Source organism: Bos indicus x Bos taurus, chromosome 21 (assembly GCF_003369695.1).
Source record: "Bos indicus x Bos taurus breed Angus x Brahman F1 hybrid chromosome 21, Bos_hybrid_MaternalHap_v2.0, whole genome shotgun sequence".
In the NCBI taxonomy this organism is placed as follows: domain Eukaryota; kingdom Metazoa; phylum Chordata; class Mammalia; order Artiodactyla; family Bovidae; genus Bos; species Bos indicus x Bos taurus.
This window is the reverse complement of record NC_040096.1, coordinates 59,981,790-60,004,133: the sequence shown is the minus strand read 5'-3', so window position 1 is coordinate 60,004,133 and position 22,344 is coordinate 59,981,790. Positions and strand designations below refer to the sequence as shown.

The following is a 22,344-nucleotide window of genomic DNA, read 5'->3' as shown; positions in this document are numbered from 1 at the left end:
GCCTTTGCTTTCTGTGCCTCAGAGAGAGACAGACCTGGGGGTGACTCTGGATCTGTCTTGATTAGGCTTGGCTGTAAGTTACTGAAAAACCCAGACAACAGTGTTGGAAACAGATATTTGTTTCTTTGAGGGCAGTCCAAAGCTGTTAGGCAACTATCTGCCACAAATATCTTAGTGACCCAGGCTCCCTCTAGCCCATTCCACTGCCATCTTCCTGTGTAGCTTTGACCTCACAGTCCAAGATGGCTGCTAGAGCGCCAGCCATCGCATTAGTGTTTTAGGCAGCAGGATGGAGGAAGGGACAATAAAGAAGGGTCAAGGAGTAGATTCTAGCTCTTTGTTAGTAGAAGTTTCAAGAAACTGCCTCTTGGCATTTCTGCTTTCATCTCATTGGCCAGCATGTGGTCACATGGTTATGATTCAGTGCAAGGGAGGCTTGGAAATAGTCTGTGGTGCCCACTTAAGAACAGGCAGTCTATTTTTATGGAAGAAAGAGAGAAGGGATATTTGAGGTGGGGAGCAACCAATAGTCTCTACCACAACTCTCAGTTTTGCTGTGTCTTTGTTGTGGGGCATTGAACCAGTCTCTAAACTCTTGAGGTCTCAGTTTTCCCACCCATAAATGAGCTCGTAACTGCTACCTCACTTGCTCATTTTGGAAATGAAACAAGACAATGTATATATAATACCTGGGACACAGTTTCCCCGTGGTAACCAGTTTTATTATTCCCACTGTGTTTACTATGGATGGTCTCTGGTTTTTAACTTCTGGGCTGAAACGGTGCAGCGGAGAACAGCATAAAGAGGGGAGATGCTTTGTCGTTACCAGAGCCGGTCATCCTGCCAGATTTACTCAGCAGTGAACTCTGATAGGCCCTGGGGCCAGGCTACTACATGTCAGTGTCTCCACTAACCTACCCTGTAGCGGGCGCTCTGCACAAGGATGCTCGTGACATCCCCTTTGGGCAGAGGGGAAGCCAGAAGCACTGAAAGGCTCAGGGACTTGTGCGAAGTCACATGGCCAGTGAACGGTGGGGCATTTGCGCTCAGGCCAATGTGGGATGGGGTCCTGAAGTGTGTCGTGGGTGCCCACAGCTTTGTGCCGGGACAGACTGCACAGCAGGGCAGGACAGTGGGGCAGGGTGAGCAGACGTGCTACATGGGGCCCCCAAGATCAATGTCCCCCTTGAAAGCAGCCGAGTAGAGAGGTGGTGTAGGGGGAGGATGGAGGGCATCCCAGGCAGGGGGAGAAGGCGGCAGTGATGGAGCGAGGGGGTGTGCCATCGGGGTGGGCTAGATGAGTCATGGCGATGTACTCCATTCCCCACTGAGCTGCTGGTCTTCATGGTTCCTGCGTGTGGAGGCGTGTCGTCCACACTGTTTACTGGGTCACGTGCATCCCAGCCCCGCCACTTGCTGGCTGTGTGGCCCGTCTGAGCTTCTGATGTATTCCCCCCCATATTCTGGGCTCTACACTAAGCCTGGGTGAGAAGGCAGGACATAGGCCCTCAGGAGGCACCTGGCACTTCTTGGCAGGGGCCTGTCCTCATCTGGACCCATCTGGCCGTGGCCCTCCCCTGCTCTGTGGTCTCCTCTGCACCCAACTGGGGGTCTGCTCTGTGGACAAGCCCCCTGATGTGTCAGGATCCACAGTGCCCATTTCCTTGGGTCCAGAGCAGGCCGCTCCTCCTGTGTCTCCAGATGTCCAGGTCTCTGGCCTCCCAGCCCCACGCTTGGGATCCCTGTCCCCCTTCTTCTCCCCCTCCCGTTAGGCCCATTGCCACCTTGTGCTTGGCACCCGCTGCCTCACCGTGAACCCTCCTCCACTGGCCCTCCTGTAACTGCTCTTTCTAGATGGTGAACTTTGGCAGCTCTGTGAGGAAGCTTTGCAGACTCAGTGCCTGTTACCTACCTGAAGTCAAGAGCCAGGCTTTGGAAACCGCTGTGTCCCAGGGGCGGGGACAGGGTGGGAGGCTTGCCAGGGCTTGGCTGACAGGTGGGCCTCACTTGCCCGCCCCCCTCTCTCCTCCCAGTGCATCTTGGTTTGAGCATCTCCTGCATGCCAGACACTGTTTTTGGTGCTGGGAACACGAGGTGGGCAAGACAGGCTAGACCCCACTCCCCCGGAGCTTCACATCCTAGTGGGGGAGATGGACTGTACACAAGCGCACGAGCAATCAAGATTTGGGTGTTAAAAGTGCCTGGTGGGGACTTCCCTGGTGGTACAGTGGATAAGAATCTGCCTGCCAGTGCAGGTCACACGGGTTCGATCCCTGGCCTGGGAAGATCCCACATGCTGCAGAGCAACTTAGCCTGTGAGCCACAACTACTGAGCCTGTGTGCTGCAACTACTGAACCCCGTGCGCCTAGAACCCATGCTTTGTGACAAGAGAAGCCACTGCAGTGAGAAGCTCGTGCCCCGCAACTAGAGAGGAGGCCCTCCTCGCTGCAACTAGAGAAAGCCCGCATGTAGCAACAAAGACCCAGGGCAGCCAAATATAAATAACTTATTTTTAAAAAAGAAGTGCCTGGCGGAAAATCAAGATGCTTTAGGGAAGGAGGGTGATGGGTGGGGAAGGAGGACATGTGGGAGCCAGAATTTTGGTCCCCAGAGAGGCCCACGTTCTAACTCCTGGAACATGCAGATGTGTGCTTTCCCAGGACAAAAAGGCCTTTGCAAATGTGATTAAGTGAAGGATCTTGAGGTGGGAGATTATCCCGGATTATCTGAGTGGGCTCAGTGTAATCACAAGGGTCCCTCCAAGTGAAAGAGGGCGGCGAGAGGTCAGAGTCAGAGAGAGGCAGCTTGAGAAGGACTTGACCAGCTGTTGCCGGCTTTGAAGAGGGAAGAAGACCGCAAGCCAGGGAATGTGGGTGGCCTCTCAAAGCTGGAGAAGGAAAATTGGTTTTCCCCTAGAACCTCCAGACCTAACAGCGCCTTGATTTTGGCTCAGTGAGACCCCTTTCAGGGTTTGATCTCTAGAACTCTTGAGATGAATTTCTGTGGTTTTGTGTTGCTGCTTTTGTGTTGATTTACAGCAGCCAAAGAAAGCCCATACAGGAGACTCTGCAGTCAGGGGAAGCCTCTGACGAGGTGAGTGATGACCAGCAGCAACTCTGCAAAGATGGAGTGAAAAGTACTCTGGGCAGAGGAAGCTGCAAGTGCAAAGGTCCTGGGGTGGGATTGGTTTGTGTGGCTCTTCTGTCCCGGCCAGCTGTCACGTGGAGTGACCTGGTCCTTTGGTCAACGTGAGAACTCTGTCTTATGTCCTTGTCTTTGCTCACCTTTTCCCCTCCGCCCTGTGTGCTCCCTTAGCCAGCAAACTTCTATACATCCAAAGAGGCTGAACCCAGTGTCTCTGAGAAGCCCCTCCTGACATCAGGGCTGTACAGACTGGCAGTTCCGCTCTTTGCTGCCGTCGGCTCTCATCACTCTTATTCTGTGCACACCAGTCACTTGTTTACACATCTGTCCCCTCAGCTGGGCCATTCCCCAGGAGGAAAAGCTGTCTCTTACGCTGCTATCTTTAGCACTTGGCACAATGCCTGGGGTGTTTGTTGAGTGCCTGCAAGCTTTGACCTCTGAACTGGTTTTTTTTCTGCAGCCTCTCACTTACTCTTTCCGGCTACCAACCTCTGGGATTAGCCAGCTTGTGGGCGTGGCAGCCTGAACACATTTTCCCGAGGGACAATGTCCTCCACCCTGTCATCAGCACTCAAATGCCTTGAGCTTATCATGAGGTCTTATCAGCTGGGAGCCCAGCAGGAAACTCACAGGGGAGAGTCTGCAGGGTTTGCTAAAGGGCTGTTCACAGGGTGGAGGTGGGAGAAGGGCCCAGGCAAGGAGGTGCAGCCCTGGGGACTCAAGGAGAGGGGGTCCCTGTGGAGACCCCCCCACCGCCCCACAAAGCACCCTTTACAAACTGGTGAGGAACTGTGGGTCAGGGTGAATGAATGAAGCCCTGGCATGAGAAGAAGTGAAGTGAAAGTTGCTCAGTCATATTCGATTCTTTGCGACCCCATGGACTGTAGCCCACCAGGCTCTTCTATCCATGGGATTTTCCAGGCAAGAATACTGGATGGGTTGCCATTCCCTTCTCCAGGGGACTGTCCCAATCCACGGATCAAACCCAGGTCTCCCGCATTGCAGGCCGATTCTTTACCATCTGAGCTACCAGGGGACCCCATGAGTGCCGGGGACTGAATCATCAGACCCCTCTCCATCCCCACCTGGTCCTTCCAACAGGTGGCCGGAGGACAGGGGTGCCCAATGCTGCAGTCTGAGGAGGGTCAGTCTTCCAGATGGGCATGAACTGGGGAGAGGGGGTAGGGAGGGCATTGCCTGGGGAAACCACACACCACAGCGACCTAATCCTCATCCTCAACCCAGTGCTTTAACATGTGTACTTTTCTGCACGTTATTCGAGACCAAGAGTCACTTGTCCAGTATGGAGCTGCTGGGAAGGGCTAGGCAAGGGAGGGAGCTGGATTGTGGATGTGGGTCTGTCTCCCAGGTCTTTCTGCTCCACCTGATCCTTCCACCCAGATGCCAGTGGGTGTGGGTCCCTGAGCACTGACTATGTGCAAGGTGCATGCCTGACAAGCACCCCAGCCCACCTCCTTCCTGAGGGACCCTGGGTTCCATCTCTTAGAGCCTAACCTTCTTCATTCATCCTTGCAACAATCCCTCTCTGTGATTCTATGGCTGGTTGTGTTTTCCAGACTAATGTCTGTCTTCCCTTGGCAAGCAGGACCCAGGCATCTTGCTCATCACTGTGGCCTCATTCAGTGGCTGACACATAGTAGATGCTTAGTAAATACCTCTAGATGGAAGAATGCGTCCTACCTATTCATTGCAGGTCCTTCAGCAGGCGGGCTGCCCTGCAGTCCTGGCTGCTTGGGGTGTAGTGAGTGGGTGGGTAGGGGAGTTGCCTGGGGCGGTAGGGCAGCTCTTCAGGGCCAGACTTCATACCTCGAGCCCCACCTCCCCAGCCCCACATCCCATTGGTCTGTTCTCCATGAGGGTGTGGACCTCTCCCACTTCCTCCCTCGGCAGCCCACACCCACCCCCAGCCAGGCAGGGGACTGGCACCCTCCCTGCTGGCATGCAGCGAGCTTTGGCTGCAGCATTAAGTGCGAGACGAGTGGGAGGGATTTGTTTTTTCCCTCTTCCTTTCTTTATGCTGCCTTCTTCCTTACCACGTGGAAGTCCAGGCCTGGTTTCTAGAGATCGCAGGTTTGTCTCGTGGCCCCAGTGTGGGCAGGAAGGAGCCCAGGCTGTCATTCTCTTGCAGGGACAACTCCGCCTGGGGATGTGTTGTTGCCATGAATGTCTTTTTTCCTTTTATGAACCAGAGAGGGCTTCCCGGGGCGGTGCACCAGCATGGTTCTGCCCTTCCCTGCTGCCCCTGACACAGAGCCAGTTCCAAACCTCTCCTGGGCATGGTCCAAAGGGAGCGGTACAGACCAGAGCCTGGCAGACTTCCCAGGAGAGTTTCAAAAAAACATCTGTTTATTTGATTTCATTTCAAAATAAATTAGGGAAAGCTTAGAAGGTGGGGGGGAAAGAAAGGAAAGTACATTCAGGCCCATGCACTCTGATATAATTAGTGTCATTTTTAATTTTTTTTTTCATTTCTAATCCTTTCCCAAATACATTTTTATTTGTTCTCACAGTCACGAAAAAAAAATGAAAAGTGTTAGTTGCTCAGTCATGTCTGACTCTTTTGCAACCCCATGGACTGTGGCCCACCCAGCTCCCCTGTCTGTGGGATTTTTCAGACATGACTACTGGAGTGGGTTACCATTCCCTTCTCCAGGGGGTCGTTCCCACCCAGGGATTGGACCTGGATCTCCTGGATTGCAGGCAGATTCTTTCCCATCTGAGCCACCAGGGAAGGCTACGTGTAAAATTTCCTCCTGCTCTGTCACTTGTAGACGTCTTCTTCCTGGTACTTAGGTGCCTCCGTCTGATCACCTCTGATGGCTGGTTGGGTGTGCTGGGATTGAATTAGCTGTGACCTTGGAGAGGCACAGACTCAGGGCCTCCGGTCCCCATGCCCCCATAAGCATCCATCCTGTGCTCTCACAGGCCTGACCTTCCGAGCCTTATCTTGCCCTCCCAAGCTTGTCTGTGCTAATCCTCCATGATTTTTCTCTCGCTCCCAGCAAATCCTGGCTCCTGGGAAAGTTGGTGTTTTTGCAGGGTGGGGGGTGCAAATGGAGTCCACCCCCTCCCTCGCCCCCCCCCCCCCATCCCCCGACCTCCATCCCTGGCCTGGGAATCGGGAGAGCAGGTAAAGCCAGAGGGCTCCCCTCTGCCTCCAGAGTGTGGAAGGGAAGTGCTGTTGTCAGGCTTTTGACTTGAAGGTCTTCAAAGTCAAGGGCATCTCCTGGGAAGGAAAATGAATGGGTAAGACAGTATGGCTTTTGTCTGTTCCAAGGTGGGGGCAAGGGGAGTCAGTCCTGGGAGGGCAGATCTCTCATTACTGGTCTTTGTTTGTGTCGTTGTTATTTAAGCCATTCTAGGGGACATTATGACATCTCTGGAGGCCTTTAAAAATAGCAGAGTTTCTAGGTTTAAAAGTAGCACATGTCCGCTGTATAAAATTTGGAAAATACCCAAAGTATAAAGAAGATGAAAATCATCTCAAATGGCACCATGCAGAAATGACTGCAATTAATATTTCAATACATCTGCTTTTCTGGCTTTTCCCCCCATAAATGTATTGATGGTTTGAGGATAAATGGTGTAACATACAGTCACTTGGACCTGCATACTGGTTGCAGTGTCGTCACCTACAGGCAGAGGAATAATTGAACTAGAGATTTCTCTCCATGTCTCAGTCCCTTAGTCTGTGAAATGGGCCTAAGGTGGAACCTTCCTCGATGGCTTGCAGTGAGGCTAAATGATGTCATATAAATACATGTCAAGCCCCAGCCCAGTGCCAGACACACAGTAGTGCTAAGTTGCTTCTGCCATGTCTGACTCTGCGACCCTATGGACTGCAGCCTGCCAGGCTCCTCTGTCTTTGGGATTCTCATAGTAAGGCACACAGTGAGTGCTTAATAAATGCTTGTCGTCGTTATTTGGTCAATCCTGTACACAATTTTGTATGCTTATGAACCCTCCTGCCAATGCAAGAGATGTGGGTTCAATCCCTGAGTCAGGAAGATGCCCTGGAAGAGGGCATGGCAACCCCCTCCAGTATTCTTGCCTGGAGAATCCCATGGACAGAGGAGCCTGGTGGGCTATGGCCCATAGGGTCGACAGATAGTCAGACTCGACTGAAGTGATTTAGCACGCACATATACAGTGTTGAACCCTGCTCCTTTTCATTTTGTATTAGGAGCTCAGAATTTTCCCACATCTTAAAAGCTGGATAAACACCATTTCTGTGGCTGCATAAGACTTCTCCCTATGACTTTTTAAACCACTGTTTACCATTTAGGGCTCCTCCAGCTTTTCCCTGTTTTTGATATATCCTGCTGTGATGAAGTTCTATGCCTGTTCATTCATTCTCCTGGTTTCTGATGATCTTTAGGACAATTAAAGAGGTGCAAACATATTGGGTCGCTGGATTTAGGAATTTCTTTCTGGCGCTTCGGATAATGCAAGACCTGATTACTTTTCGGGAGGGCGATACTGCTCTACATTCCCTTGATGCCTTTGCAAGGACCAATCTCATCTTCCCTTCACCAGGATTCTGGGGGGTTGATGTTTATTTGCAAAAGTGACCATCCTGACCATGCCTGTAACCAAGAACCTCTGGGATGAGAGGCAGACACTCTGGCCAGGGACATTTTCAGGCAGGATGAAGGTGTCTGGTTTCCGTGTGTGTGTGTGTGTGTGTGTGTGTGTGTGTGTGTGTGTGTTTTGTTCTGTTGGCATCGGCACTCTGCAGCCATAGGTATTAGCTCCCAGCAGGGCAGGAGCTGTGGGAACAGGAGGATGCAGATTGGTGTGGGCGGGAGGAGGCATCTGTTTACAGAGCATTGCTAGGCAGCTGGGCTCCCATTGAATGTGGCGGTCCCAACAGGTGGTTTCCTGGAGGGTGAGCCAAGTCCCAGGCAGTCTGGAGGCGCCACGCCTGCCGCTCGGTGCGTGGATGTTGTCATCAGTAACCAGGGACACGGAAACATCCCCGGTTCCACTCCACCAGCTAAAACCCGTTCCAAGGTGGTTTCTTTTTCAGTTGTTCCTGTTCTTTTGGAAACGAAGAATTCGACACAACAGCTTGGTGAGGCCGGAGCCTAGCAGATAGCTCGGAGGCTATTAATAATAATGAAACTAACACAATGACCATTTCAGAGAATAGGGCCCTTTCCAACCATGCTTTCCTGTGACCTGTCTGCAACCACGTGAGATGCACGCACGCCCTCTTATATCCTGGCTTTTGTGCATCATTATTCCTGGACTGCTAAGGCTTATTGGCCCTGTACTGAGCGCCACCACCCACCCCATCCCACCCTCACCCCCAACTGCCAACGAACTCTTGGAATCTGAGCAATGCAGACAAAATGAAGCAGATAGAGAATAACACAACACCCATTTTATAGGTGAGACTCAGAGAGGTTAGCTTTTCCCAGCTCACCCAGCTGAGAAAGGACAGAATCAGGATCTTACAAGGTCTACCTTCAAGCTCTGCTCTTTCAATGTCCTCTGCATACTCCCTTCATACAACTGGTGTGGGTTTTTGTTTTAAATGGTTTTTTTTGTTTGTTTTAATGTGGATCATTTTTAAAGTCTTTATTGAATCTGTTACCACAATGTTTCTGTTTTATGTTTTGGGTTTTTTCTCTGCAAGGCATTCAATCAGGGATTGAACCCACGTTCCCCATATTGGAAGGCCAAGTCTTCACCTCTGGGCCTCCAGGGACCTCCCACAACTGGGGTTGAGAAATTCAGAGAACAGCAAAGCTGATCTGACATTCAGCTCCTCACAGCATCATAAGGAGGCTTGTGCGTTTCCTGTGGACACTATCTCAAATTGCCACACTTCCTGGTTTCAAAGAACACAGCTTTATTTTTTCATTAATTTTTATTTTAGTCTAGTTGCTCTGCAGTGTTCTGTTCGTTTCTGCTGTACAGCAACGTGGACCAGCTCTACGTTTACATATATCCCCTCTCTTTTTGGATTTCCTTTCCATTTGGGTCACCGTAGAGTGCTGTGTCTGGGCTTCTCAGGTGGCACAGTGGTGAAGAATCTGCCAATGCAGGAGCCGAAGGAGACGCGCGTTCAGTCCCTGGGTTGGGAAGATCCCCTGGAGTAGGACATGGCAACCCACTGCGGTACTCTTGCCTGGAAAATCACATAGAGGAGCTTGGTGGGCTATAGCCCGTGGGGTTGCAAAGAGCTGGACGCAACTGAGCACAGCACAGAAGCTCAGCTGGGCCTTGGGTAGGGTTTCCTGTGCTGTTCAGTAGGTTCTCATTCGTTATCTGTTTTATACTCAGTCATGTATATGTGCCAATCCCAGTCTCCCAGTTCATCCCAACCCCTGCCCCGCTTCCCCTTGTGGTGTCCATATGTTTGTTCTCTCTGTCTCTTTATCAAATAAGATCATCTGTAACATTTTTCCAGATTCTACATGTATGCATTGATATATAATAGCAGAGAACATAGCTTTATTATCTGATGGTTCTGGAGGTGATGTGGTCTCACTTCCAGGGACCAGAACGGTATTCCTTCCAGAGACTCCAGGAGAAAATCTGTCTCTTTGCCTTTTCTTGCTTCTGGAGACCACCTGGGTTCCCTTGGCTCGTGGCCACTTCCTCCAGCCTCACAGTCAGCAGGGTCTCGTCTTCTGTTGCCGATTCTGCCTCTGTTAATGGCTTTCCCTTCTGTCTTCTGGGTCAAATCCTTCTCTGCCCCTCTCTCATAAGGACCTTTGTGATTCCACTGGGCCTATCCAGAAAATCCAGGATCTCTCCACATCCAGATCCTTAATTTAGTGGAGATGGGATAGGGGAAGAGATAAAGTAAGAGTTAGGAATTAGTATTTAACACTGCTATATATAAAATAGGTCAACAGCAAGGACCTACTATATAGCACAGGGAAATCTACTCAATATCTTGTAATAACCTCTAATGGAAAAGAATCTGAAAAAGAATATAAATATATATGTATATGTAGATATATGTATATATGTGTGCATAACTGAATCACTCTGCTTCACACTGGAAAATAACGCAGCACTGCACACTAGCTGTGGTGTGGTTTAGTTGCTAAGTCATATCCGACTGTTTGCTACCCCATGGACTGGAACCCACCCGGCTCCTCTGTCTATAGAATTTCCCAGGCAAGAATTCTGGAGTGGGTTGCCATTTCCTTCTCCAGAGGATCTTCCCAACCCATGGATTGAACCCATGTCTCCTGCTTGACAGGCGGGTTCTTTACCACTGAGCCACCTGGGAAGCCCCAAGGGTTGCATGTCAGGATTCTAAATAACCATACGCGGGTCTGACTGCTGCAGAAATCCATCCCTCTGACTTTAACTCTGTGCCATTCTCTCTATAATTTCTCCTACTGGTAGGGGAAAAAGTCAAGGTGTAATATAGATACAGTAAGAATATCACTCAGTAGGTCTCTTTTATCGAGTGTGATATGTGTACAGTATGATGTACAGATTGCCCAAATCTTCAGCGTGTGTGTGTTCTCAGTTGCTCAGTTGTGTCTGACTCTTTTGCAGCTCCATGGACTGTAGCCCACCAGACTCCTCTGTTTGTGGAATTTCCCAAGCAAGAATACTGGAGTGGGTTGCCATTTCCTTCTCTGGGGGATCTTCCCGACCCAGGGATTGAACCTGTGTCTCTTGTGTCTTCTGCATGGGCAGGTGGATTCTTTACCACCTTGCCACTTGGGAAGCCCAACTTTTAGCTTACAAATCGGTGAATTTTAACAAGTGCACCATCTATGCAGCTACTCCCCAGAATCACAGGAAGGGAACTTGTAGAACCTCAGGAGCTTCCCCGCTGTGCCCCTTCCCTATGAACACCGGCCTCCAGCAGTAACCTCTGTTCTGATTCCTGTCACCATGACGAGCAGTCCTTGTTCTTGAACTTTATATAAATGGAATCGTGCAGCCTGAATTCTTTGTGTACATGTGTTGTGGCTTCTGCTTGATCTGTGTCTGTGAGGCTCATTCAGGTCGAAGGGAGCAGTCATTCGTTCTTTTTCACGTCTGTATAATATCTCTTTGTGTTAAAGCAGCATTGTTTTCCTTTTTCCTTGTGGATGGACAGTTAGGTTGCTTCTGGTGTGGGGCTCTACGAATACTGTGATTAAGAACATTTCTTGGGCATGCCTTTTGGTGGACTTCAGCACCTGTTCTGGGTTATACTCAGAGGTGGACTTGCTAAATTGAAAGGTTTGACGTGTTTCATTTTTGTAGAGGTGTCCAAACAGCTTTCAAAAGAGTCCTCACTCACACTCCTGCCCTCGATGGATAAGATGAGCCCAGACTCCACTGTGTTCCTCGTGAGACCCCCAAGCGCAGAATCCACCTGTCTCTTCGACTCGCCCTTAGTCGCCTAGGAGAACCGGTGCTCTGGCTGCTCGAGTTTCAGTCGCTCTCTCTTGTCTCTCATCCTCTGCATCTCCTATTCCCTCTGCCTGGAGCACTGTTCTTTGCAGCCCTGCCGTCTCATTCGACCTCACTTCCCTTCATCTTACCTCTTTCGAGACGCCTCCTCTGATCCCCAGCCTTCATTCAGGGCCCTCCATGGGCTTCCTTGCTGCTGGGACTGGCCAGGTCATACCTGTGGCCACTCTGGGCTGTAGCTGCCCAGGTTAGTCCTCTCCAAGTGGGGGATCTGGTGTGAGTGAGGCCTTTGTATACAGGACTTCTGGGGGGATGCTGCTATGGTGATGTTGAACTCCTACAGAGTTTAGAGGCCGAGGCCAGAGACCTCTCCCAGGCCCCTCTGTTCTTCAGCTGTGAGATCTTAGGCTAGTCACTACCTTCCTGAGGCTGTTTCCTCAGCTGCAAAGTTGGCATCAAACCTGACTTGAGTCAGAGACACACTGAAAGAACCTACCAGCTAATGGTCAGGAAATGCTTTTGTAAACTGGTAAGTGGCATTTAAGCATGCACACAGAATCTTGATGTTCACTAATTGTTTTGGGGTTGATTGAGAAGGGAAACTGCAGAGAGCTGGCCAGGAATCCTTCTGTCCCCTCAAAACACAGGAGGATGTAGAGATAAAAGATATTGGGTGGTTTTGGTCATGAGTGGTGAGCTATGGGATCCCACCAAAGACCCAGAATCCCAGAACTTCTCCAGCGCCCGAGTCTTACTGAAGGTTTGGTTCATGGAAATCTTACCTGCTAAGCTCTTGGAGCAGAGGTTCTTAAAGTGTGATTTCTGGGTGCCAGCTTCATCATCACCTGGGGATGGACTAGAAATGCTGGTTATCAGGCCCCACCCCAGGCTGCTATATCAGAGACCCTGGGCATGGGGCCCCACAGGGTTGGCAACCCTGGCACTACAGGAAGGGAAACTCACAGACTCTCCTCTCATTCTTGGAATCATTGGAAATTATGGATCCAGTTACTGCCGGCTGATTCACCCGGCTCCCCTGAGATTCCCGGGGCCCCAGACCTGTGCTTAGAAGGCTGGGCAGGTTGAGGCAGGCCCCGCAACCTGGCCCTCTGGTCTGTGTGAGGCACTGGGCTTCGGTGGAGACTGACCACAGAGCTGAGCTAGGAGAGACGCTGCTATCAGACGCAGGGTTTGTGGGCAGAGGACCGACGTAGGCGGACAGGTTTTTATTTATTCATGTAGACACAGACGTGATGCTCAGATCCACAGGATTGTGCTGGTTTGCACAGTCAGCTCATCAGAATCACTTCTCACTGCTTCTGCAGATTTGCAGGAGAGGAGTGTCAGAGGGGAGGTGCAAGGACCAGCTAAGGCAGGGACTGGGATTCCTGAAAGGTCATGGAAGCAAAGTGCAATAGCCCTGGGGGACGTGGCCTGAGAAGCCGCTTAAAATGTGACCAGTTTCTGCTCTTGTCCAAGCTCCCATCACTTGGGCCTGGACTGAGACAGCTTCCTAAATGACTTCTTGACTTGTTCTTGCTTCCCATCCCAGCCTCCTCTCCATAGGCTGCCAGAGTGATGCTCTTAACTCTGAGTTGGCCATCTGCCATAGTTGTGTTGAAGTCCAGATCTTGGTGCAACAAAGACCATCCAACATCTGGCACTTGCCTTCTGCCCATCCTCGGCTCCTGCAAAACCAAACTGCTCAGGTGTTCTGTACACACTGGTCCCTGGTCATTCTCTTCTCTGGCTACTGTGGCTGGTGAACTCCTGTTCATCCTTCAGAACCCAATTCACATTCTCACCTCCTCATGCAGCTGCCGCTCTGAGGAAAATTACTACCCTTGACCAGAGACACACAACCACGTCCAGAGGGTGTGGCTCATCACAGACAAAAGTGGAGAGTTCTCTGGTGGATCAAGGGATGGAGAAACACACACACACCCGCTCCCCTCTCTCCTTCCATCTCCGAGTGTTGGAGTAGCCCATCTCCGTGCAAGAAAACACTGTGTTGTCACAAACCATTGTCAAGAGTTGAAAGTCAAAATTTCTAAAACCTGCTTCCAAGTGTCCAGATAGGAAGATTTCAGCTAAGAATGGCTTTGAATAGGGCCGTCTTAATTTCAAGCCAACATATGCTGTCATAGCAGATTCCAAAAAGTCTCAGAAGCATTTCCCAGTTTAGACTTAATTCTGGTCCTGTGTAGTAGTTTACTTGTGTGTGAGCATGAGATACATGCCACTGATTTCCCCGGGGCCTAATGAAGCATCTCTGAGCAGAGAGACTGCTTTGCCTTTGCAAGGCCAAGAGATTCCTACATCCAGAGGTCTCCTGATGCTGGTAGTTTCAGACTGACCCAGAGTACTGCCTGGGAGAGCACCTATGTAGCCTTTAAAGCTTAGCTTCTCCAGACATCACCTCCTCTGGGAACCTTCCTTGATTTTCCCCCAGTCGAGGGAATGAGGAGCTTACTGCTGCCGGAGATGGTAGCTTGGACTTCCTTGCTTTTAGACCATGAGCTCCTGGAGGGCGGGGATGATGAGTTTTCATCCTGTGAGTTCTTGTGTCTAACAGTGCCAGGCACAGAGTTAATATTCATGGCTTGTTGAATGAATGAAAGATTCCTCATTGATTGATTAATCTGGATTTGAGGGAGTCCCTGACCCCCACCTGATTCTCTGTGCTTTGCACTCATTTTCTTATTTCATGTTTTCATTTCCTGTTTCTCTTCTGCTCTTGACTAGCCCAACTAATCTCTAAGCACTGCCCTGAACTGCTGAACCAAAGTGACTGCTACTTTCTATTTGAAACACCAGAAGGAAAGTTATTGAGCTCACCAAAATTTCCATCAAGAGGAGTTCGGATCGTCAGAAGATAAGCTTTGGTTATCTAGGACTTGTGTGACTTGGGATAGTTTTGTCCTGATGACCTCTCTAAATGCTGTTCTTTGAAATGATTCAGTAAGGTTGCAGGTGGAACATGAACTCGCATCTAAGACTTCCGGTCCTTACTTGTTTGCATCTCCAGCATGTCAGTTAATCAGAAGTCTGACATCTAAGCTTGATTCTTCATCTTTGGCCTGGACCAGGTCCTCATCTATAAGATGCTCTTGGTGGCTTGGGACTGGGAGTGGGTCCTTGGCAAAGGCTTCTTGGCACATACAAGCTCCATTTTATTCTGAGAGCACCTTGAGATGGTCTATCCAAAATGCCAGCCTCTTATTAAGGCCTCACTCAACCAGGAAATTAGTGAAGGGGGTCCTGGCAGCAGGGGCACGTGATGAGACCCTTCCTCCTTCTCTCCCTGTGCTCACGGCACCAGGAAGTACCAGTTCAAGACCCTGGGATGGGCTCCCGCACCCACGTCTGCCTACCGGGAGGGGATGATGAAATTGATTCCCCAAACCTTTTCCCTGAAGTCTCTTACATCTCCTGAATTGGCAGGCAGTTTCTTTACCACTGGCACCACCTGGGAAGCCCACCATATATTTTAATTCCTATTAATTTTAGAAAATGCGATTATAGAGTATTTCAAGCATTCACCAAAGTAGAAAGACTAGGACGGTGCACCCTTCGCCCTTTGCAGCTTCAGCACTAATCCAGCTGCGACCTCCCATGTGTCACCCTGGGCCCCGAAGCCCGCCTCCCCCACCGGCCCTGATGGTTTTAAAGCAAATCCCAGACCTCAGATCATTTTATCCACAGATGTTTTAGTCGAGAACTCCAAAAGAAACATTTTTAAACCATAGCAATGGCAACATCATCACACCCGACAAGTCAAACAAAATCCGTTTAATATCGTTGATACCACCAGCGCTGAGATTTCCCTGATTGTCTCCGTGCACGGCTTTGGTTTTGCTTTCTGCCATTGTCGTTCAAGTTGGGATCCAAACAGGGGCTCCCATTGCACCTGGTTGCTCTGTCTTTCAGGTCTCTTCTAATTAGAGATGCTTTAAGGCAGAGATGTGAGAATCCTTTTCATTATTATTATTATTGTTATTTTTATTGGAGTATAGATGCTTTACACCGTTGTGTTGGTTTCTGCTGTACAGCAAAGTGAATCAGCTATGCATGTTCCAATATCCCCTCTGGATTTCCTTCCCATTTAGGTCACTACAGAGCATTGAGAGTTCCCTGTGCTGTAGAGTACGTTCTCATTAGTTACCTGTTTTCTACGTAGGAGAGTTTATCTGTCCGTTCCAACCTCCCAGTTCATCCCACCCCTCCCTTCCCTGCCTTGTTATCTGTAAGTTTGTTCTCTGCATCTGGGTCTCTGTGAGGTTTGGACATTCTGGAAGGGTTTAGAGGGGTCAGTCCACTCCAGCCCTGCTGACCACCTTCCCTGCCCCTCCAGCCACAGCCCAGCCCCCGGTGCGAGCTCCCTGGCATTGGCTGCACCACTTCCCTCTGCTTCCATCTGTCCCTCCACCTCCTCAACAAGCGCCTTCTTGTCCTGCCTTTATTTCCCTGTGTCCTCAACATCCCCCAGGAGTCCGTGGTACTGACCTTGATACAGGGATAACAGTGATGAATCTCACCGAAAAGATACTACATGCCCAACCTGTGTCAGAATCCATGTGCACCGATGTGTGTGTATACATGCGTGTCTGTGTGTGATCATATACATTTGCTACCCTCTGTTGCCCTCAGGTCTGAACTGAGATGTCACCTTTTCGATAAGCCTTCCCTAGCCAGGGTTTCTGGAACTCAGCACTAGGGATATCTTGGAACGGATCACTCTACGTCATGAGGGGCCGTGCTGTGCATCAGAGGAGGTTTAACAGCCTCCCTGGTCTCTGCCTGCCAGATGCCTGTGGCACCCTCCTCCGAGTTGTGATGATCAAAAACTAGGAATTGCCAAATGTCCCCTGGGGTCAGAATTGTGCCAGAGTGAGGACTACTGATTGAAATTTTAATTGGGAGAATTAAAATACTACCACTTTTCATCTATTTCACTCACAGACTCCTTCTCCCTTCCCCTTTTGTGTTTTATTTTTCTCTTTGGCCCTTATACCCTGCTACCGGACTAGACATTTTGTGTATTTATTCCCTTGGTTGTTAACCTCTCCATATCAGACGTGCAGGTGTCACGCATCTGGGGCTTTTGTTGGCATCATTTGCAAGATACCCACCTATGCTGTTTCCCCAGGGCCTGGAGCACTGTCTGGCCCATAGGAGGGGTCAGTAATTGCTTGTTGAATGAATAAGTGATGGTCTTATAAAAATATTGTGAGACACACCCAGTCAGGGGCTCCCCCACCAGTAGTCACAGGTTTGGAGGCGTCCTTCCGAGGCAGCGTGCTGGGACCAGCTCCCTGGGGCTCAGGACACGCTTCCCTCCTAACCAGTGACCAGGGCCATGTGCCCTGGTGTCTAGGAACCAACAGGAAATGGCATGTGGCAGCCGCTGCTGAACAGAGATGCAGGCAGCTCCCCAGGGGGTATGTTTGCTGACCATGTGATGGCATGATGACAGCTAATCATGGTCCATGCCTGCCAAGCATGGGCAGGGGTGGCAATTAAAATATCGGCTGATTTCAGTGTCCCAGATGCCACGTAGCCTTGGGAAGCTTAAAAGGTGTGGTTAGTGCAATGTGGGTCTGATGGGCGGGCAGGGAGGAGAGAAAGAAAACAGACGTTTCCAAGCAGAGCAATGGGGAGAAAAAGACCAGAGGAGGGAGAGGGGACTGGGGCTGTGCAGAGCTCTGAGAGCTAAGCATTTCCAGGAGGAAGCAAGCTCGAGCCAAAAGCAGGGGGCGGGGACTACACTGCAAATGCAGGGATGAGAAATGATAATAACTGGGAAATAGAAAGACTGCAGTCATGGATGGAGTGAAACTGATCGCTAAGCCAGAGCCCAGGTCATGAACCTATGAAGATAACAGGGCAAAACTCTTCCTTGTCTTTCTCTGCCACAAACACACACAGAAAGAAAAAGAAGTAAAACAACTCTCAAACCATATGGGCAAAGAATTTGTTTTTTATTTATCAGCCAAAGTAGGGGAAAGGTTCAAGATTGGTCAGCTGAGCGGGGTTCAGAGTGAGAGTCTGGGTGCAAGCTGGACTGGATGGAAGATGGCTCCGTAGAAAGCCTTTGAAAGGGCTACGCAGTCACTGATTGTCAGGCTGGCTCTGGCAAGCAGGGCTTTGTAGCTGTTGGTATTATCGTTGACCTAAGGTGTGTAGTCAGAGTGGAGACCAGGTAGGTGAGAACAGAGGTGGTGTTTGTAGAACCGCAGGTCAAATGTCCACTCACAGTTATCCATCCTGTCCCAGGCTGATAGTCAAAATTATTAAATTCCCTGGATGCAGCCGTGAGTGTACAGATGCACCGAGTGTGTGATTGTTACTGATCCATCCCAAACACCACTGAGCCTTTCGGAGCCTTTCTTGAATGCTCTTGTAGTTCGTGGATTCTTGTTTATTTAGTAATGAGCCAAGGCTCAGCGGTAAAGAATTTGCCTGCCAATGCAGGAGATGTGGGTTCAAACCCTGTGTCAGGAAGATCCCCTGGAGGAGGAGATAGCAACCCATTCCAGTATTCTTGCCTGGGAAATCCCATAGACAGAGTAGGCTGGTGGGCTACAGTCCATAGGGTCTCAAAAGAGTCAGACACAATTTAGCAACTAAACAGCAACAACATATCTGATAAGGGACTTGCCTCAAAATGTCCACTTGTGTCTCAATAGTAAAATGACAAACAACCCAATTAAAAATGAGCAAAGAATTGGAATAGACATCATTAGTCCTTAGGGAAATGAAATAGAAAGTGCTTCACAAGCACTAGGTGGCTTAAACCAGTAAGACAGACAATAACAAGTGTTGACAAGAACGTGGAGAAACTAGAACCTTCATACACTGCTGTGCGAATGTAGGGGATGGTGCAGCTGCTTTATAAAGCATTCTGGCAGTCCTTCAAAATATCAGTTACTATATAATCCAGCAATTCCACTCGTAGCTGTGTTTCCAAGATAAATGAAAACATCTATCCACACAGAAACTTGTACACGGATGTTCATAGCAGCATTGCAGAATTATTCAAAAACTGGAAACAACCCAACTGTCCATCAACATGGAATGGATAAATGAAATGCTGTATATCTGTACTATGGAATATTATTCAGCAATAAAAAGGAATGAGGCCCTGATTCATGCTGTAACATGAATGAACCTCAAAAACATTATACTAAGCAAAAGAAGCAAGTCACAAAAGGCCACATAATCTAAGACTCCATTTATGTGAAATGTCTCAAGTTAAGGGAGGTAGAAAGTAGATTAAAGTTTGCCTGAGGCTGGAGAGGAAGGTGGAGAGTTTAGTAGTATTAGCTGTTGTTTCGCTAAGAGTTGGACACGACTGAGCAACTTCACTTTCACTCTTAACTTTCATGCACTGGAGAAGGAAATGGCAACCCACTGCAGTGTTCTTGCCTGGAGAATCCCAGGGACAGAGGAGCCTGGTGGGCTGCGTTCTCTGGGGTCGCACAGAGTCGGACACGACTGAAGCGACTTAGCAGCAGCAGCAGCAGCTGTTGTTTAGTTGCTAAGTTTTGTCCGACTCTTTTGCAACCCCATGGAATGTAGTATGCTAGCCTCCTCTGTCTGTAGGATTTCCCAGGCAAGAATACTAGAGTGGGTTGCCATTGCCTTCTCCAGAGGATCTTCCTGACCCAGGGGTCAAACTTACATCTCCTGTATTGATAGGCGGATTCTTTACCACTTAACCAGGGAAGGGGGAGGTGTGGGGAGTATAGAATGATTTCTAATGAGTATGGGATTTCTTTTGAAGCAGGTATTTAAATTAGATTGTGGCAACATTTACACAACTCTGCATATGCTAAAACCCGCAGACCAGTACTTTAAATAGGAATATAGTATGTAAATTGTGTCTTAAAGAAAAAAAAGTGATGATCTGGCAAGTATAAGGGGGAATTAATAATTTTTCATTGACTTACCAGGGAAACACTGAGTTAGGTGTCAATGATAGGGAGATGGTCAATAAAGATAGCATTTGACTGGACTGTGGTTTGGCAAAGAGATGTGGTACTTTGTTGAGGGAGGGTCCCCACTGACGGCCTGAGTCCTGGGCTTGGCCCTCCCGGCTGGCTGTTTGACCCTGCCCAGGTCATCATCCTCCTTAGGTTTTGTTTTCTTCTTCATAAAATAGGAACCTGTGTTAGGGAAATGTGAGCTGCTCTAGCAGATAAGCCCGTGCATCATAGCGGTTTCATGGAGCAGAAGTTAATTTCTCACTCATGCCAAGTCATACAGCCCTCCAGCCAGTAGATGGGATGGGAGAGCTGGGGTAGGAGTACATGACAGGGTGGAAGACCAAGCCAGAAAGTGACATGGACACTTCCACCCCATCCATTGACTAGACTTCTTCACATGACCCCAGCTAGATGCAGGGGTCAGAGGATGCAATCACCTCCCAGGAGTGTCTTCACATTTTGGGGTGGGAGCCTGAAGCTTGGTGGGCAGGCAGCTGGGCTTAGGGCTGCAGGAGGGGAGCCTGGGAGTCAAGAGGCCACGTCATTGTCCAATGGGACCATGAGTACAGACCGTGTGCTGAGTTGAAAGGCACCATATGAACCCAAAGTACTATAGGCTTTATCACGAATCACAGGCTGGGATGAAGACCTTTCAGTTCTGCTGTGGGTCAGGCCATCTGGGAGATCTGGGAATTGGGGAAGCATATGTTTATATGAACACCTGTGAACCCCGAAATCAAAAGACAGTGGAGCTGCTCGCTTCCTCCGCTTCATTCAGGTCTGAAGCCAAGGAGCAGCTCTGACCCTCCGTCCCACACGGTCCTGCTGTCTCAGGCCCAGATGGTGGCTTCTCCTCTGGCCTGCATGTGAGCTGGGTTTCACCGGGAGATGGCTCGCAGCTGCCGAGAGGATTGTGTTGTGAGACTGTTGCTATAGAGAGAATCTGATTACATTCAAACTTAAGTTCATTCAACCAGAGTGTTATTTTTCCTCAAGGCTGGAGAATGTCACCGGGAGGCCCTCCTTCCCTCTATCTGCTTCAGGCTACTGGAAGGCCAGTATTCCACAGGGCTGTGTCTGAGCATGAAAAGAATGCCTTGTTCCTTCTGATCCCAGCCAGCTGCTTGACATATGATTCACTGGGAGCAAAAAATGAGAAACTGATATGGTAGGAGCAGTGGCAGATGGCTGAAGGCAGGAGGTCTGATTTGCAGGTAGTGACTTTCTCCTCTTACCCACACTCGCAGGGGCCACAGCTCAGCCCAGTGGGTTTCAGTGAGGGTCCTCTAGAGAAACGGAACCCACAGGTTGCACATACTTGTGCTGTCACTTCAGTCATGTCCAGCTCTTTGTGACCCCATGGACTGTAGCCCGCCAAGCTCCTCTGTCCATGGGATTCTTCAGGCAAGAATACTGGAGTGGGTTGTCATGCCTTTCTTCAAGGGATTTTTTCTTGACCTAGGTATCAAACCTGTCTGTTATGTCTCCTGCATTGGCACCTGGGTTCTTTACCTCTTGCAGCACCTGGAAATCCCATGTGTATACACAGATTTATTTTAAAGAATTGGCTCATGTGCTTATGGAGGCTGGCAAGTCCAAAATCTCCATCAGGCTGGAGACATGCAGAAGAGTCTCAGCTCAAGTCCAGAGGCCATCTGTTGGCAGAATTCCTTCTTACTCAGGGGAGGTCAGTTTCTGTTCTGGCCCACCCTTCAACTGATTGGGTGAGGCCCACCCACCTTATGGAGGGCAATCTGTTTTACTCAAAGTCTATTGATTTAAATGTTAATCTCATTCCCAAAAAACAAGCCTTCACAGAAACATCCAGAATGATGTTTGAATAAATATCTGAGTACATGGCCCAGTCAAGTTGACACATAAAATTAACCATCACACCAGGTTTTATTACAAACATGCTCACAGAGGTGGTGAGCTGACCGGCCAAAGTGCATTGACATGGGAACCTTGGCTGTGGATCTTGCCTCCTGAATATCCTAAGAATGCAACTGTAACCTCTTTGAGCCTCTGTGATCTTGTAAAAATATCAGCCACTTATTGAACCACTTCTTTAACTGAGGATGGTGGATTCATGATTCTCCCCAAGTTTAAAGACAGGGTATTTAGGGGACCGGCCCAAGGCTGTACAGCTGCTTAGTGAGGAGTGGAGCCCGCTAGGTCTGGCCTCCCATTTCACAGTCTGCCCACTGTTGGGCACTAGGCTGGGGAAAAGGATCAATTAAGTAAGGTGCTGCTGCTAAGTTGCTTCAGTCGTGTCTGACTCTGTGTGACCCCAGAGACGGCAGCCCACCAGGCTCCCCTGTCCCTGGGATTCTCCAGGCAAGAACACTGGAGTGGGTTGCCATTTCCTTCTCCAATGCATGAAAGTGAAAAGTGAAAGGGAAGTCGCTCAGTTGTGTCTGATTCCCAGCGACCCCATGGACTGCAGCCCACCAGGCTCCTCTGTCCATGAGATTTTCCAGGCAAGAGTACTGGAGTGGGGTGCCATTGCCTTCAAAACCAAGCACAAAGCTGGCCCCTGTCTGGCTGGAGCTTGGTTAGTAACGGGTTTCTTTTCAGAAGGCCCCTTTAGGGGTGGTGATATTCAGTCTGGACTTGGAGAGTCTAAGGCTGTACTGGTGAGGGTGACAACCTTCTTACTGGGTGTCTGCTGTGCCAGCCATTTGTCTTCACTCTTCCCAGACACTTGCTCATTCAGTTCTCATGGCAACCCCACGAGATGACTGTGGAGATGATCCCTAGGCCTGCATCCCACCTCCCAGAAGGACCAGCCATGTGGCCTGGGTCACATCC

The 22,344-nt window shown here is 49.6% G+C and overlaps 1 protein-coding gene across 4 annotated transcripts in view; it reads left to right on the top strand.

Moving 5' to 3' along the window:
- CLMN (calmin) overlaps positions 1–22,344 on the top strand; it is a 122,016-nt gene that overhangs the window by 23,283 nt on the left and 76,389 nt on the right. The window lies entirely within an intron of this gene.